Source organism: Caretta caretta, chromosome 13 (genome assembly GCF_965140235.1).
Source record: "Caretta caretta isolate rCarCar2 chromosome 13, rCarCar1.hap1, whole genome shotgun sequence".
In the NCBI taxonomy this organism is placed as follows: Eukaryota; Metazoa; Chordata; order Testudines; family Cheloniidae; genus Caretta; species Caretta caretta.
This window is the reverse complement of record NC_134218.1, coordinates 7,012,510-7,025,132: the sequence shown is the minus strand read 5'-3', so window position 1 is coordinate 7,025,132 and position 12,623 is coordinate 7,012,510.

Genomic DNA, 12,623 nt, shown 5'->3' with positions numbered 1-12,623 from the left:
TGAAAAGAGAGAGACAAGCTTGTGCGACAAGCAGGCTGTCTGAGCGGTTTGACAATGATCCAAAGCTCATGGGTGTCAATGGAAAGACTCCAGTTGGCTTTGGGATTAGTCAGTGTCACAATCTTTAGCATGACTGACAAGATAAGGCTTGCACTGCTCTCCAGGCCAAAGGTTATGGAGAAATCTGACAGGGCTCGGCAGGTCATTTGAGGATGGGCGTGTTTCAATGTCAGGATATATTTGTGCTTGCATATCATGTGGCGCATGGGCATCTGCGAACATATGGGTGTTTTCAGGTTTGTTTATGGAGAGCACATGTACCTAGCTATAAAGCGCCTTCACTGAAAGCTTCAAAAAGACTGGCTAGCTCTCTGATGTTATTCCCAGAAGCACAGTTTCTTTGCACGGGGGGACGATATCATATCACAGTACAGCAGACTGGCAGTGCTGGTGTAAGTGTGTGTGTTTGTGGGGCTACCAGATGGTACCAGTGTGGAGCCGGGGACTGTGGCTTTGGAACACCTCTACTAATTAACCTGAGTCATGAACGTCCAGATGCATCCGCACTTTTACTACCTCGAAAAAGCAAAAAGGCTCTTAAAATGTCTCCACGCTTGAAAGGCAAGGCTCTAATACAGGTTAATATAGAAACACTCTACAGTCATCTCTGATACGTTGCCTAAAGCTGGTAAGGTGAAAATCTACAGTCACTTCTCCACGGACTCCGAGCTGAGGTATTTCAGTGGCAGCTCCAGGAGCAAGCCTAGCTGAGTCAGCTGGAATTCCTTGGAGGGGGTTCCTAGGGAATAAATTCTGGAGTGCCTCTGTTCTCCACATGCAGATAACAGCTGTCAAGTCTTGTCATTCTTATCATGGCTCGCCTGATATTTGGTGGCTTTTCTTAAAGCCCCAGCTCCTGGAATCATGCAATTGTGTGAGAATCTCGGCTTTCATTTTGAAAAAAAAAAAACCATCCCAGTTTGTAGCCCTACCGGTTGCAGGAAAATCTTCTATATGTGACCCCTAATGGCTGAAGAAAAAGAGGGCAAATCCCCTCCTTCCCCTGAAATGAAGTTTTAATTATAAATTTGTCCTGTTTTTAAGTCAACCTCATTATTTTTGGATAGCCTGGCTCATAATTTTTGAACGCTTGTGATTGGTAATACTGTGTCCTGTGGAGCAGACCAGGTGCCCAGGGTTGTGGGCTGGCAGAAAAGCCTCTACTCTTTTCCAGGAAGAAAACTGCAGATGGCTCAGGCAAAAATTCCTGAGCCACCTGTGGCTGTTTGCATGGTGTAAACAGCTGGTAAAACTGGCCCCAAATTTTGACACTTGAGACAATGTTGTGAGCATTGGCCATATGGTTAGACTGTGTCTTCCCTTTGCTTCTAGCTGCCCAAAGCAGGCAGCTATGAGTTCTATACACGCACATACTGTCAGTCGAGCTGACTTTTATTTTTCATTAAGGAAAATAGTGAACCAAGAAGGAATCACTATAAAGTCCCCCTGAGAGAGAAAGCAGTGCCTCTCTGAGATCCCTCACACGAGATTGGCAGTAAGACTTTGTACTGCCCCTTTAAATGTAAACCAAATGCAGAATTATAGCTACGTAGACAACCAGAGTGAAAGAGCCCCTGGAAAAAGAGTAAAGGATAATCATGTTGATCAGGCCAACGTTCGAGATTCAAGTTCTAACCCACCTTGTGGCCTGCAGCCTCATGTCATCTCATCTGTGCACCCAAGAACATGGAAACAATTGCTGAGCAGATAATGGATGCCTCATTTGCTAAGTTCCTGCAATTTCACTGCTTTGTACAATGTCTTGATTAGAAGGGAAAAATATAAAACCTAGTTTTTTCCAACAGTGTGAAAACTAACCTACAACACATGCCCGCACTGAAAAGCTATGCCCTTGCTTGCCCTTCCCCAAGCAGCTGATTGCCTGGTTCCCTACTGCCCCTTGTAAAGTAATTCCCAGAGGGGAACAACATTACAAACAACTTGAAGAAATAAACATTTCTTTCTCCTCCTGTTGCTGGCAGCTCCTGCTATGTGGTTTTGCGAAGGCCTCTTCCATTCCTGCTTTGACTGCTGGAGCGGGCAGGAGAAAGAAAAAGAAACCTAGTTGCTTTCAGTCTCTGCATCATGCTAAACAGCTCCAACGACAATCTTTACAACACTGTTATACTCAGACATAAAATCTTAATGTATTATATATAGTGCCTTGCATCTTACATTCTGCTGGGAAAAAAAAGGTGAGTCCCCAGTAGTAAATGAAATATTAAATATTATTAAATATGAAATAGCTAAACCTGTATTCCAATAAAATGAATCTTTCATACTTTTCCTGTTTTTTCACCCCAGGGTGTGCAATGATCTCATGAGCTTTTATGTGTCCTTTTAAAGACGTAAAATCAGAGGTAATTTATGATTCTGTTCTATTCAAATGTACTGTAGTAGGAAAACAAATCAAGGATGTGAAAATCTCTTATGGCTGCATCTACCTTGCTGAACCAGTTAACAGACTATATCAAAGGCTCACCTAAAGACACTGTTGTAATGCTTGCTGACATATGCCACCTATTTAGAAAGCTTGTTTCCAGTTATATACTCTACTTTCATTTATAGTGGCTTTAATCTTCCACATATGATAACAAAATCTTTTGTTATTGGATGGGAGGCTTTTATGGTTATCTTTGTTGTTGCATGGAGATTCTCTTTGAATTAAACTGTTATTTTGGTGGGAGTTCTGATTTGTGTTACGGAAATTGGACATAAAAAAAAAAAACCTACAAGAGACAGATGTAAGAATACTAATTTTATAAAGTCACCATTTATTAGGGATTGGAAAATATGGGATAGGTTTCCTAGGAGAAGAAGGCTGTTGGAAGGGAGAATACAGGTTGGCTTTCAGGTTAAGACAGAGGACGGAGACTAAAGAAATCTAGGTTCTAGCAGCAATTATTTCATGGACTTCCCATGTGACCTTGACTCCTGTCAACCATTCTCAGTTTCCCCATCTGTAAGGTGGGGGCAATAATACTCACCCCCAGGGATGCTGCGAGGCTTAATTCATTAATATTTGTGAAGCAGCATGAGAATCTTTGATCAGAAAATCTTATCCATACTCTTACAGTTGTGGTAAGGCTCAGCATACTGTGGTTCAGAGGGGAAACCATTAATTAATTCAACAAAATTATTATATTTTCTGATAAAAATATTCTCAGATCATACTGTCCAAATGTGGGCTCCCACAAAGACAAGCTAATTCTTGTATGTAGATGCTCAAATTGGCAATGATGTGTCTCAATGTTCATCTTTCATTTAAAGGCTTGTTTAGGTCACCACATTCAAAACATGTTTAATGACAATATTAACTGTTGTGTATTCAATAGGAGGAAGAGGTACCTTTAAAAGAGGGTTGGGAGAAGTCAGGGCATCTATGATCCTCTCGGAAGTCCACATTTCCATGCTTCTGTTCAAGAATATTGCCTCAATCAGGGAGGCAGCATTGCAAAGCAAAGGCTGTATTTGGAAGGAGTTTATTTTATTAGGACAAACTATATTTTTGTGACTACTGCTGAATCTTCAGCCTAATATACTATGCAGTTTGGGGGAAGATGAACTCCAGAATGTGCATGAATCAGCTGATCACCCTGCAGAAATAAAGTCAGATCGTTGATTATTGACTAATGGTTGAGGGTATGGCTACACGGCAGTGTAAACCCAGGGTTAGTGAGACTCAGATCTGCTGACCCTGGGTTTGCAAGTCCAGGCCTTAAGTGTGTGCACACTGCATATTGACCCTAGGTTAAGAATTTCTGGACTCAGGCCCCAAACCTCAAAGGGTATGTTTACACTGCAATAAAAGGCTTCTGGCACAGCTGCAGGGCTCCAAAATTGCAGTGTAGACGTTTGGGCTCCTTCTGCACCCCAGGCTCTGAAACCCTGCAAGGGGGTGAGGGCTGGGTCTGAGAGCCCGGGCTCTAGCCTGAACCGGAAGGTCTACACTGCTATTTTTAGCCCTGCAGCCCGAATCCCATGAGTCAGCTGACCCGGATTCTGAGACTCAGTGCTGTGGCTTTTTTATTGCTGTGTGATGTACCCACAGAAGCTCGAATGCCATAAACTGATAATTATAGGCATCCCATTCTATCCTGCCTTTCTTTATATCACATCCTTTTAACCTTCTTTAAGACACTTCCTGCCTTCCATGGTTAGGCAAAGCAGGAGACTCTGAAAGGAAACCCCCCTGTGCTCACTGTACATATGACCCTGACAGTCAATTTACACCTGTGTTGTCTCCCCATCTATGCAGGCTGGAAAGCGAGACAATGTGAGAAGAAAGGCAACACATTCCACAGTGCAATGGTAGAGTCCATGTTCTTTGATAAATTTCATGGTTTTTGTGCTAATGCAGTTCAAATCATTTTAAAACAAGATAAAATGATTTGAACAATAACAATGTGTGCTTTTGAATGTGACTCTACTTCAGATGAGAAAACAGGAATGTTTGGTCAACCGCAATCGTCTCACAGCCTAATCAGAAACATACGCTCTTCGTCTGCTTCAGTCAGGTCTTTTTGTTACCTCTTTTGGCCCGAGACCTTTGGGATGAATCCCATCTTTATTTATTTCTATATTTTAATGCACCGCCTTTGGCTGCCACATATTTTCATCACAAAGATTTCAAATTCCCTTAGAGCAACAGAAAACATGTTGCAAACTACTCTGAAGCTTAGACATGAGCATGTCAAATATCTGATCTATATAAGAATAGATAGATGTGACATTTAGTAATCATCTTTCTTAGACAAAATGGGGGATGCTGTCACTTTAAGTATATCTCAGTCGAATTTCTGGCATTTTACCATAGGGGAAGCAGGAGGCATAATAGTAAATTTCTGTTAATATATAAAAAAGATCAGCCCCAGAAAAACACAGTTGCTACTATTTAAAGTGCAATACCTCATCCTAGCTTGCCTTGCCATTTACTTTCTGCTGATATCCATATGTCATCACTAATATTTACTAATGTTCACTTTATAAATGACTTTTCCTAGCTGTCAGAACATTTACCGCTAGTATCTATTCCCCCACTATGCATCTTGTCCCCTTTTAACAAAGATTCATATCTTTGAGGTTAACCAGAAAGTCAGATACTCTGCAAATAGGTTTGGCAGAATTCATTTTAAAAAATAATTTCAATGGATAATATAGAGATTTATTTTTTAAGAATTTTAGTATTTATTTTTATCTAGTTACGTTTTCACAGTTATGGTATATTATGGGGGGGGGGAGTCAGTCAATAATTATTCAATGACTGTAGCTATTGAGATTCAAAAAGTTAAAGCTTTGTAACCGTAAAAACACAAATGGTCAAGATCACCTGTCAAAACATACAAAGCAAACAGACTTAAATTGAACTCTAATAAGTTCGCAGACAACATTCTTCTTACTCTGCCTATCTGTAAATTTAGTTGATTATCGATGCAAATATTTTTTGTCTGTGTGTGTTTGGTGAAATCAACCTTTAATGACATTTGCCAATAAAAATCTAACCCTTCCAAGCCGAGATGTAAATGACACTTTGGGTCTAATTTTTAAATAAACTGGGTATGTAATTGCTGTGGCCCTGCACGCTGATCAGGTAATTGCCAGCATACATGACCATAATTTGCTCCTTGCACGTCAAGTTGGGGTAAGAGTGTATTTGTGCACACATTTTGTGTGAGCAATGGCATCTGAAAAGTAGGCCTTAAGAAGATTCATTAACACTAAAATAGTAGATGCTCAAAAAAAATGTGGATTTTAATATAATATAGCTACAGTGAAACACCAATATGCTTAAAATATATTTATGGTCATAAATATGCATTTATGATGCATCCGATGAAGTGAACTGTAGCTCACGAAAGCTTATGCTCAAATAAATTGGTTAGTCTCTAAGGTGCCACTAGTCCTCCTTTTCTTTTTGCGGATACAGACTAACACGGCTGCTACTCTGAAATATTGTCATAATAGTGACTGTGTGAAAAAATATAACAGCTTTGTTTTTCATATTTATTGTCCATCAATGACTTCTCTATTAAATGTTTTCAGTATATGAGTCCAAAGAAGATTTTTCTAACTATCAGCACTGCAGCTCAACTCGCTATATGAAATTCTAAACGTGTTCTATCTGCTTTGTACATCTTCTGTGACAAACACCTAGAAGAGTGATTGAAAATTAGATCTTAGCTGGCAATTTTGTTGATGAAGCATGAGATAGTTACTTTGGCCCTGTATTGCTAATAGCAGTCAACATGCATTTTGCTACTACAGTAGAACTTCAGAGTTACGAACACCAGAGTTACGAACTGACAGGTCAACCACACACCTCATTTGGAACGGAAGTACACAATCAGGCAGTAGAAGAGACCAAAAAACCCTCCCAAAGCAAATACGGTACAGTACTGTTTTAAACGTAAACTACTAAAAAAATAAAATAAAGGGAAAGCAGCATTTTTCTTCTGCGTAGTAAAGTTTCAAAGCTGTATAAAGTCAATGTTCAGTTGAGCATAAGCTTTCGTAAGCTACAGCTCACTTCATCGGATGCATACTGTGGAAAATTTTCCACTGAATGCATCCGATGAAGTGAGCTGTAGCTCACGAAAGCTTATGCTCAAATAAATTTGTTAGTCTCTAAGGTGCCACAAGTACTCCTTTTCTTTTTGCAGATACAGACTAACACGGCTGCTACTCTGAAACCTGTCAATGTTCAGTTGTAAACTTCTGAAAGAACAACCATATCGTTTTGTTCAGAGTTACGAACATTTCAGAGTTACGAACACCCTCATTTCCGAGATGTTCTTAACTCTGAGGTTCTACTGTAAATTAGAAGGTGTGACTTGGAATATAAAGTTTGGATCCTAGACCCTTTATATAAACTATTCCTCTAGTGGCTCAAATCAAAGTATCGCCTGTAAGAATTGAAGAATCAGGCCCAAGGAAAACAGATTTGTGTGGATACCTGGTTTAAAGAGTTACTTTTCTGACCAATAAGTTTGCTTTATAGACAGGATGGTCTTGTGGTTAAGGAACTGGTGTGGCAGTCAAGATATCATCAAGGTTTGAATCCCACCTTAACCACAAATTTTCTGAGGGACTTTGGGAAAAATCACTTAATGTCTATGGAAAAGCTCTATTTGTAAAATATGGATAGACCTTTCCTACGTTGCAAGGATAAACTTATTAATGTTTGTGAAGCGCTCAGATTCTACAGTGACAAGGCCTATATAGATATAGAGACAGACCTCATGTAAAGTGCAGTGACGATGTTTCTCAATGTTGCACAGAACTTTTCCAGAAATTGTTTTATGGAGAGAATTAATAAGCACTAAAAATACAGGGCCCAGACAATCTTTACAGTGGCTACACCTACCATAGGAAATATATAAGGGGTGAGTATGATGATAGCCTAATCTTGAAAAGGGAATTTCATACGTAAATTACATAATAATTGCCCCCAATACACTTTTCTACTGTGCAAACAAAAATACTGTATTCAGCATGTGAATCTGAAACTGGCTTTTTGTTCTGTGTTGGCAGAAGGAGGATTTTTATTTCTATCATAATTATAAGGCATATTTGATTCAGAGGAAGTAGATAATCATTTAATTTTTAAAGAAGCAGATTAGGTTAATATTTTAGGTATAATAGATGCTATTATATTATGTGCAATGAAAAAAAAATCCAACATCCAGGTATGAAACAATATATCCTAAAATCAATATACTCCTAATTCTCTAGGACAGATGTTTACCACTGTTTTCTTGTAGACCACTGATTTTCCTATATCATGTATTCAGTTGTTTGATTTCAATTTATAACTAGCTTGATTCTTACTATAGCAGGATCTGAGTCTGATAATCGACAAAAAAATCTTACCTTCCAGAATAAAACAAGCAGAGCTCTCTCTCCAGCGAAGGCATTGTTTTACAAAATGATGGATGTGCATATTTATTTACTTTGTGACTTCCATGTCAGATTTGTCATATTTCCTCAAATTTCTAGTTAAACCAAGGTTCTGCGTTTTGTTTTTGTTACTACTGAAGCCTGGAGGCTCAATTGTACCTTATAAAAATAAAGCTATAATTTATTTGCTCCATAGATCATGCATGACAATAATCACCCTGGAATTTGAGCTAGGTTCTGATATCTGGCTTTGTTGGTGATGATGTATGAAGTGCACAGGAAGCAGCTCGATTTTCATATTCTGGAATAAACCTGAAATACAGAGAGAAGCAAAATTTGAGTTAAAATATGGAAACATGATAGAAGAGTCATAGGGAGAGTTATATGCGCAGTATGCAATGACAGTAGTATCTTTCTCACCAGGTGGACATTTGGAAATTATATATACAGTAAAGCAATGAAAGTATAGTATATGTGGCAATGAAACAGTGTAGCAGCCATCATCCTGAACTTGTGTACATCACAATTATGCATGCACAAATTTGACTTTGCAGATGCAAACATTAGCAAACATACCAGCCCTTGCATGTACCCTATAAATGGTTTAATATCCGCATGCATTGTGCACAACTGTTAAGCAACTGTTTCCACTAAACTCATTACTCAGTGGGTTTGGTGGGTGCAAATTCTTAACCCTTGTGCACATGCATGTGTATTAAGCAAAGGCTGAGAGCAAATGTTAAGATTTTTTTTACCAATGTTTGAATCGGCAAAAAGCAGGCACAGAGGAGTTGTGTCACTGATTTCACCCATGTTGGAGGGCACAGTTCTAGAAGTTACGACTCTTGAGTTCTATGCCCAGCTCTGTCACCAGCTTACCATGTGATGTTGCAAGCATCAAATTCATGAATCTTTGCGAAGCATTCAGCTATTACAGTGCTGGGGCCATCTAAGCAGATTGATAGACCTCATGTAAGTGAGGTGAAGATGATTCTCAGTGTTACTTTTTTTTACTGACTGAATTAATAAACACTGAAATGCAGTACAAAAATATTGCCCCCAGAGAATCTCTGCAATAGATAAGGATTTCAGGTCTTATACTGACCACATGAAATATGTAATAGCAATGAGTATGAGGAGACCCTAATGCTGAAAAAGGAATTTCCTTTGTAAATTAGATAATTTCCCACAACCCTCTTTCGCTGTACAAACAAAAACGTAGTAAGGGGTAAAATTCCAAAAGGACTAAGGCGTAGCTTTCATGTCTGCAGTTTGAATTATTGGTGCAAATATGAATGTTTCCATCTTTAGCTACCTGATTTCCCTCCAGCTGTTTTACATTCTCTAGAGTTAGCTATGAGGGTTTTACAATTAACAATACAGTCATATAGTCATTAATAGATCCTGCAGAAGCCTGGGAGAGTAGACGAGCAGAACCCAGAGCAGAACAGAGTGACAAGGTTGCTGGGAAGGAGGAAAGCATGGACAACTTTAGTGCAACGTACTGTTAAAAGTAATGGACTGGCAGTGATCCAGTCATTGAAGATTGAAGCAGTTTTAATTAAATACACTGGTCCCTACAAATACTCTGGCATCAGCGGTCCCTGTACGCCACCCCCGTGCCCATTAGTGAGGAAGATAGATTCTTCTCCCAGCATACGGGGTGGGTAGGTTGGCCAAGCTCTATCGCCAGGTCTCTGTATTCCTCACCAAATTCGCCAATGATACCTCGGCCATAGAGAGGAGCCTCAACACAGAACTTTATCAACTCCGGCTGCTGTCCCTGCAAAACCGCCAGACCCTAGATTACCTTCTGGCTGCACAGGGTGGGGTGTGTGCTCTGATTGGGGATGAATGCTGTCCGTATGTCCCAGAGGATTCACAGGATATTAACAAGCACATCCTGTCAGCTGAACAGGCTCTTAACCAGTGGAAAGCCCAGGAAAGAGAGCCCACTATCTTTGACTCACTCTGGGGATGGTTGCCTGACCTGGGGGGAGGCATTGTTCATCTCCTGTTCACAGGTGCCGTGGTGTGTATTATCATTCTCCTCTTACTTGCCTGTTGTAAAGCACTCATATATAAAATGGGTGCCTCCCGCTCCACAGAAACCCCATTATATCCTCTTGTTGAGGATTCTAACTCCTCAGCACTTAGTCACTTATTGTCCTTGGAATATGAGAAAACTCAGTTACAAGCTTGTTGAGTGTTCTCAAAGGAGGGAGTTGTTGGTGACACTGGGCACTACTCTAGGTAACTCGGGAGGGTGGAAGACCACGAGTGTTGATGAAGCCCTCTTGCTCTAGGCCCAGGCAAACTGAAGCCCTTCCGCTCCTTGAACTTTCTGTGACCCTGCAACGACTATGAGGAAGCCAGCACACAAACAGACAGGCTTGCACACGACTCGCTAGCCAAGGCCAGCTTCGGCCTGGGAAATATATAGATAAGGCAGAAATGTTTAGCAAAAACTAGTAATAAATAGAACCAAATAAGGCAAGGCTCGGGCAATGGTAATGAGGAAAAACATAACTGGCTGCTTTAGCTGATTGGCTACGGTATTGGACGGGGCAACAGGTAATTGGTTGTATAAGCTTGTGTAGTGAAGTAGGCAAAGGTATAAATTGTATACTGTAATCTGCATTTGGGACTGCAGGATTTGAGACAGTTCAGTCTCATAGAATCATAGAATCATAGAATATAAGGGTTGGAAGGGACCCCAGAAGGTCATCTAGTCCAACCCCCTGCTCGAAGCAGGACCAATTCCCAGTTCCCAGTTAAATCATCAAACTGGGATTAGGTCTCCTTGCGCCCTATCTGAAGCTTCAAATAAAACTCTCTGCTTCTCCACCCTGTTGTGGTCATTGGCGCGACGCATACTGGGCAACGAACCCAACTGTTGCTTGCCTCGGGCACTCTGTGCCGGCAACAACGGCATATCAATAAGCAAACTGCTACAATACATAATTATGACTACTTTTGTACTTCCCCACTGCCTTTGAGATTCCTGGCCTAATTCTTTTCTCACTTAGAGCCTGATTCAAATTTTGTTCAAGTTAACAGATTGACTGAAGTAGGCTTTGAATCAGTTCTTCAGGGTTTGTCAAGCGACTGCGCTAACATGTGTTAGTTAACCTCCACCTTTTCCCTAATGCAGACACAGGCTAACACCTTTTACTTTGCTTTAGCTGAACTTTGACCTGCTAAATCAAGGTATTATGTGTTAATTTGCATCTATACTAAGGAAAAATTCAGGGTTAGGTCAGGATTAGTTAAAGAGTGTTAGCTCCCCCCACCTTAACTTCAACCATTGTTCTCAAACTAGACAAACTCTATGACAGGCAGAGTGGTCCACTGAATAGGCCCTGAACTAGGGCTCTGAAAACCTGCATTCTGCTTCTGGCTTTGCCACTGACATACCATGTGACTTTGGGCAAGTCACTTTACTTCTCTGGGCCTCCTTTCCCCCTCCAACCTTTTATCTGACTTCTCTATTTAGACTGTAATTTCACTGTGGGCAGGGACTGTCTCTTTCTATGTGTTTGTATATCACGTAGCACAATGGGGCCACTAGTTGATCATCATCCCCCCAATGCCAAGCTGTGAAAAAAGAAGGGAGGCTAGGTGGTGCTACTTTACATGCATATATGTCACACAGGTTCAGTATTTTGTGTATTTTTAAAATGAGTCCAGAGAAATTGTTTTCTAACCACTCAAATTAACGCACACCCCCTTCGATACAAAACAGTGCTATGCCCAACAATTCTGCCAGCCAGCAATAGGAGCAAAATGTTTACCCCGCACTGGGCTGTGATTGAATTTGCTCAGATTAGACCCAGGGCTGAGCAAACTTGAAATGCCTTCATTTGAGGGAAGTTCTCATTTTTATGGAGATGTTCAGCTGGCTCTATTTCTAATTTAAGGTCCAAGCTTTCCAATTTCCCCATAAGCATGTGGTCAAACACCAGCCTAATTGCTATTCTTTTTCCTCCTTGCAGAATTGAAAAGTGATCACGTCTGATGAGAATTCATTATAAAGTTGACAATTTGAGATTTGCCCCTTCCCTTTAGCAAGATTCTGCAGAGCTTCATTCCTTTCAGTCCACACTGACTCTTATCCCAAGGCTTCCCTTGCTGCTTCTATGATGCCCCAAAATATCTGTGCTGGAGGGTTAAGACTATTCCTCCTACAAACAAACAAAGGAATGAGAAAATTCTCTCTACGGTGGAACGATAAATGTAAAGAGCTTATATGTTAGCCATTAGCAGAAAAACATGAATTCATTTTACAGTACTAAAAGCAGAGGGGAAGAAAGAGATTTAAAGGAGGGGATCTGGGGATCCAAAAACAAATCAAATAAACCAAAGAACGCCCCCGCCCATAAGAATGGGAAAAATATGTGTGTCTTTACAAAGAAGATTAGTTTTCGGCGGTGTGATATTGATAGAGTCTTGGTCCCTGTTCAGCCTGATTAAATAGCTATGCACCTTCTTAATCTCACATTAATCCCTGTAATGATTGTCGCACAGTTACAATTCTTCTCACCTGGTCAGAGGCTACCCACCTGTGATCCATTTCCAATGTATCTTGCCTCTGTTTGCAAATACATTGTTATGGGTTTACGGGTACAATGGTGGGAAGAAAAAAAGGAGTCTCCCCCCACCCCCTT